Genomic DNA, 6,790 nt, shown 5'->3' on the forward strand with positions numbered 1-6,790 from the left:
TAATGTAATTTCACGGAAACTTTATTAAATTTGCAGTTTATGGTATCAGAATTTATGTTTTTTAATTCTAGATAACTATATGTAAATTGTTTGATTTATTCACACACTATATTCGGCTGTGCCGAATCTTAAATACCCTCCACCAGCTACTTCTATGTTATTACTTTTCTAATTGATCAAATATTTGAGAAATAGGTTTTCTCATGTCTTTAATAAAAAAAATCCCAAAAGTTAAATCTATTACAATTCCAAGATTTATTGAACATTATAAATTTAGTAATTGACATGTTTGTATGTGTGTGAAAGATTTATAGATTTTCAAAATACAAATACATATATAATTTTGTTCTACACAAAATTTTGTTCAACACAAATTGATAATGCTCTTTAAATACGGTTAAAGCGCTTTTAGGGGCTGGACCTAGTATAAGAGAAATAGAAGTATACAAAACTAATATTTTTGCCAAATTATGTATCAATAGCTTAATTTGGTAATAAGTAATGTGCGTTTAAGAGATTTTCGTAAAAGGGAGCTATGACCAATTATGTACATAAATACAATATTTCAGAATTCTACTTGGTAATAAATATTGTGAATCTAAGTGATTTTATGGACCTAGTATGACAGCTATGACTAATATGGACCGGTCGTAAAACAATTTTATAGTGAATTTATGTATATAAGAGCAATATTTTTGATAAATGTATGGATATTTGGTTATGAGATATGTGCGTTTTTTCTGATTTTCAGAAGGGAACCTTGTATGTGTGTTTTTCTAAAAGGGACCTTATATGGGAGCTATGATCAATTGTGGACCGTCCGGAAAAACATTTCACAATGTTATTTCTCTGTATATAAGCAATACTTGTACCAAATTTTATATCGATATCTTAACTTAGTAATGAGTTATGCGCGTTTAAAAGATTTTCGGTAGGGGACCTTGTACAAGCAATACTTGTACCAAACTTTATATCGATATTTTAATTGAGTAATGATTTTCGGGAGGCGACCTGATTTTCGGAATGAACCTTGTATGTGAGCTATCACCAATTATGGACCGATCCAAAAAAGCTTACATTGTAATATTTCTGTATATAAGAGCAATACCTGTACCAAATTTTATATCGATATCTTAATTAAGTAATGAGTTATGTGCGTTTAAGTGATTTTCGGGAGGGGACCTTGTATGGGAGGTATGACCAAATATGCACCGATCCAAAGAAACTTCCAGGGTTATATTTCAATATATAAGAGCAATACTTGTACCAAATTTTATATCGATATCTTGATTTAGTAATGAGTTATGCGAGTTTAAGTGATTTTCGGGAGGGGACCTTGTATGACCTAGCTATGAGCAAATATGGACCGACCCAAAAAAGCTTTCATTGTAATATTTCTGTATATAAGAGCAATACATGTACCAAATTTTATATCAATATCTTGATTTAGTAATTAGTTATGCGCGTTTAAGTGATTTTCGGAAGGGGACCTTGTATGGGAGCTATGACCAATTATGGACCCACCCAAAAAATTTTTCCTCTGAATAAATTCTATTATTATAAAATTTTAATTTCTAAAATTTTGTGAAGATATCGATATAACGACGGAAGTTATTAACAAAAAACCAAATTTCCGGGAATATGTACTTTTGTATGGGAGGTATATGAAATTGTGGACCGATTCTGGCGATTTTCCACAGATATTAAGCCTTTGTACGGAAACGAATGTATGCCGATTTTTATGGAATTATTTTGCATAGTTTTCGAGAAAATTACATCAGAATGTGTAAAAAATGCTTATTTTTTTCGAGGTTGTTTCAAATTTTGATTCATAACTTTTCCCGATGTGAACCGATTTTGCCCATTTTCAATACTAAACTGCTTAGGATAACAACAAATATTTTCGGTGAATTTGGTTGATGTCCTTGGCTTAGTTTTAACGTGAGCGTGTTTTAGGCAGACAGATGGACAGACAGACGGACATAGCTAAATCGACTCAGAATTTCATAAGGACCAAGAATATATATACTTTGTTGGGTCTCAGATGAATATTTCTTGGTGTTACACACGAAATGACAAAGTTATATATACCCTCTATCACCACTGATGGTGGCGGAGGGTATAAAAAAGCATAAACTGTTATTAATTTTTGAAATTAATAAAAAATGTATTTTGTTTGAAATTATAATGTTGTGTCCGAAATCAATAAAAATGAAAATTTATAACTTAAAATATATTTTGTGTACTACAAATATTAATGTCAAAAAGGGAAAGGACTCAAGTGATTACAGTTGAATGCCAATTGATGTAAGAAATTAATAAAAATATTGGATCTGCAAGATATATTCAAAATTGTTAATCAAGATTCAACTGTATTTCTACATATCGGTAACTTAATTTTAATATAGTATACACCATTCATAAAAATCTCTGCATGTAATATATACACATGTGTAGTCAGTCTGTCAATTCTTGGTATTCGAATGTATATCATCATAAAACATTAATTAACAATTTTAAAATGCAAAAGTTCTCTTGGGAACTTTAAAACTGTTTTATTCTGTTGTAACAAACAATAAGAAAAGGAAACACGTTTTCTAGGGAAATTTTCTTTTGTCATCAAACACCTTCACGTATGATAAACTATTATTATTATTATTATTTACTCGTATCCATATTTTAGAATTAATGATGGTCTTGGAAAAAAGGTAAGGTTTCTTATGAAAAAAAATCGGAATTTTAAATATTTTCCTTAATGTCAAAGGAAGTGATTTTGAGGGTCATGTTACAAGGATTGTGAAATGGGATAGTGTTGTGAATAAGGTAATGTGAGTGAATACTTTAAGAATATTTCGCTGAGATTTAATGTGCATACAGGGTTGGTATAATACTTAATATTCCCTAGTCAGTGAGTATCGAAACTTTGCTGCCAAAATTAAGTTACATTACACTTGAACAGTAGAACTTATTTCCAAAGGACAAGAAAAACCGATATAAACAATGCTTCTATAGGATATAAACTACGCTTCTAAGAAATCATCAGGTTGGTGCATGAGGAGAAATGATAGATTAAGCAATTGAAAGATTGCAACTTTAAAGCTGGAGTAGGTTTTCCTACACACAGATCTCTCTCTTTCTCTACTCCTAAGAAAAACTATGATAGGATCACGATTAAGTTTGCTGAAACCTCTGACTCGGACCATAAACAGTTTTCGCTGGCACTTTTCCGATTATTTGTTTAGCACCCACAGAGAAATACGTCGAAACGACGTGTTGTCTACAAAATACACCACCTTTCTTTTTACTACTTTAGGAGTTGTAATAGTCATCAAAAATGTTCAGATGGAAGGATCAGTCAAGAGCCTGATTATAACCGATTACTGATCAATTGTTCGAGTGATTCTAGTGCTGATCTCTCTGTTATCACCATTCACGAAAGCACTCGAGGCTTTTCTCCTCCTACACTAACACAACCTCTTACAGTGGCTCAGCATCAGCACGGTTTCCGAAAAATGCATAGCAACACCACAGTATTAACTGCCAGCCATTAAAAACCCTGTGAGAGAATTAAACAGAAGGTTCCTGAGGTCAAAGTCCTATCGCCTCTCCCATTTAATCTCTACAAGGTGTAGATGTGATTTTGTACGCTGATGATATGGCATAAGGCCAAAACATTGATGACTTATTCAGTTTGATAAACAGCTACCTCAGTGTGATCCACAATTTCTTCATTAGATGCATTGTGGCTCCATTGTGGTTCCCATTGTTGAGCGATTCCCAATGAAGATATTTCAGATGGTCCTTAGAACACCATTTTCATAAGATAATAAAGATTTTATCAGTCACGAAATTATGATTGCCAAACAGTTCCTCTTGGTATGCCATTGGAGGAATCACCCCAACTACAATATAGCCCAGTTAGAGTCTCCGTCGAGGCATGACAGAAAAGATCTTTGAGTGTACGATATCTGCATTCAGCGTTACATACAATATCCGTTCGAGAAGGCATCGTACATGGCAGCACTAAACGGTATCCATAGTGATAAGATAAACACAATTGTTGTAGATTATCGTATCAATATTGTACTAAAGAAAAAAATATGAACAGCTGGATGAACTGAAAAGTAGATGATAATATGAACAGGGTAGTAATGCTCCTCATAAAAGATAAATTTCTTTGAAAAACTCAGTTTCCTGAATGTAATTCCTTAGACTTTCCAATTACTTTTTCTTGAGGCATGATATTGAATCTAATTTATGCGAATGCCTGGCAATATCATGGACAAGTTAGTAATGATCTCCATAAAAGATAAATTTCTTTCAGAAACTCAGTTTCCTGAATGTAATTCCTTAGACTTTCCAATCACTTTTTCTTGAGGCATGATATTGAATCTAATATATGCGAATGCCTGGCAAAAGCATGGACAAGTTAGTAATAATCTCCATAACAGATAAATTTCTTTCAGAAACTCAGTTTCCTGAATGTAATTTCTTAGACTTTCCAATCACTTTTTCTTGAGGCATGATATTGAATCTAATTTCTGCGAATGCCTGGCATTAGCTGAGTTTCGCATGCTCTACCTTCTTCTGAATCCGCACTTCGCATTTCGTATATATAGCTGTGCCCGGAATCCTGTGTTAACAATAAGAATTCGTACCGTCATACTATCCTCAGACTTGTTCTCTTTGAGAACCATTCTCGTCCTGCTCTCGTTAGGGTCACTCTATAGGAACTTTGCGATTCTACAAACCGTTTCAATATTTCAATAGGACTTATATATATTCCTTTCATCCATATTTTTCATTCTGATCTAGTTGCGTCAGGAACAGGGCATTATACGTTTTTTTGACAGACAGAGTAGAATGCGAGATTAGAACGCGTGGTTTGGACCTTCAGCTTTAGAACTTTCTTCAATCAAACCTTTCAATCCAACAAGGTCTTAGGTTTAACTTTAAGCGTATTTTTAGTAGTTCTTCTCAAGGTGTAGTTACATATAACACAAAAAACTTTCAATTAATTTGAAAACATCTCTGCTTCAATCATAACGCGTTCTACGCTTTCTCGCATTCTATGCGTCCATCCAAAAAGTAGAATCAATGTATTTGCTGAAAGTTATAAGCACAAAAGCGTAGAATGCCTCGACGCGTAGAATGCTTAAAGTAGATCTACTTTCTACTGAATAAAATAAAATGAGTTAAACGAAGAAAAAATAAACAAATCGCGTAATGCTTCGACGCGGTGACGCGTAGTATGGACCTCCGGCTTAATATGTGATAACTCCAAATATGATTTTCAGCCGGTTTAGAGTGTAGGATCAATATTTCATTAAAAAGTTTTCTAAATAAATCTGTTTATAATGACGTCTATATAAATTAGTTTAAGGTTATTCTCTGTTGGTCACACAAAAGGACATTTACCTTTGGAAAGTTTATTTACAAAAAAATCTAAAAATTGTACTGATCTATGACGTCGTAAAGTTAAAATCTAAATAAATAAATCTACAGATAGTTAAACCAAATATTGGAAATCTTTAAAAGAGGTCAATTGACATATCATCGTAAAACATTAAAATATCTTTTAACTACAAAAAATTCAGTCCGTCATTCAATGGAATATAAATTAATTTTTAATAAGTCCTTCAACACTATTTTTTTTTAAGAAGAAATAAAGTTGCTTTAAGTCAACTCATTCGTTATTAAGGTGTTGCAAGAATATTCAAAATTCAATTCTCTTCACATTCATTATAACAGAAGAATACAGATTTAACGAATAGATGAGAACACATCTTTATATAAAGAGTATTATTGGTCATGTACTAGAACATACAATAGTCCAGAGATACAAGCCGATGCAACATTATGGGTGGCGGAGGAGCAGCTAAACTTTCGGCTTAAATTAACTTTTTCTTCAGAAATCGATCGATTTGAGCAATCTCGGCGTGTATCTCTGCTTTCTTAATTTTCATAGAAAGAAAACATACACCCTTAATGATACTTTAAAAACGGAATTGATACTTTATATAAAGAGTATAATTAGTCATGTACTAGAAAAGACAACAGACCAGAGATAAAAGCCGATGCAATATGATAGGCGGCGCAACTGTTTTTGGTAGGCGGCGTCGGCTTATTATTATAGAATATTTGTGCCGGCTAAATTCTCGGCTCAAATTTTCTTTCTCTTTAGAAAGTGATCGTATAAGCGTTTGTTATATTGAAAAATATCTGTATAATAGTCTGTATATAAACCTGTCTCTATATAAGTTTTTTTTATTTGAAAAATATCTGTTTAGAATTTTTTTCTGCAGACAATGGCCATTATTACAGTTATTTCTGTAAAATATTTATTTCATAACAACTAAATAATTTTCTGAGATACATGTGGGAATGTCGAAGTCCTTTACGTGAGTACCTTGCATGATGCTCCACCCCACGGTGGTCTTTTTCATCCACTGGGTAGACTTGAATAACGGTCTACCATTGCCCCTGAATTCTTCAATGAAAAAATCAGGTGGCAATTTTTGTACATGGATTGAGCCGGTCCATGTACCAGCACTTTGCTGAAATACTCGAGCTATATAATCTCTGACCATTGCTGCCCCGTTGCTTAACTTCCGAGATGTAAAACATCACTTCCGTTTACTACCACGCAGCTGGGATGGCCTCTGTTGATTCAGCAACAGCACCTAGAGATGTATTTGGTCTCAGGATCCTTCTTTTATGAACCGATAATGTAACAAAGGAAGTAGGAATTCCAAAGTCAGTAATTTCAATAATTGCCACGACAAATAGT

The sequence above is a fragment of the Lucilia cuprina genome, chromosome 2, assembly GCF_022045245.1.
Source record: "Lucilia cuprina isolate Lc7/37 chromosome 2, ASM2204524v1, whole genome shotgun sequence".
NCBI lineage: Eukaryota > Metazoa > Arthropoda > Insecta > Diptera > Calliphoridae > Lucilia > Lucilia cuprina.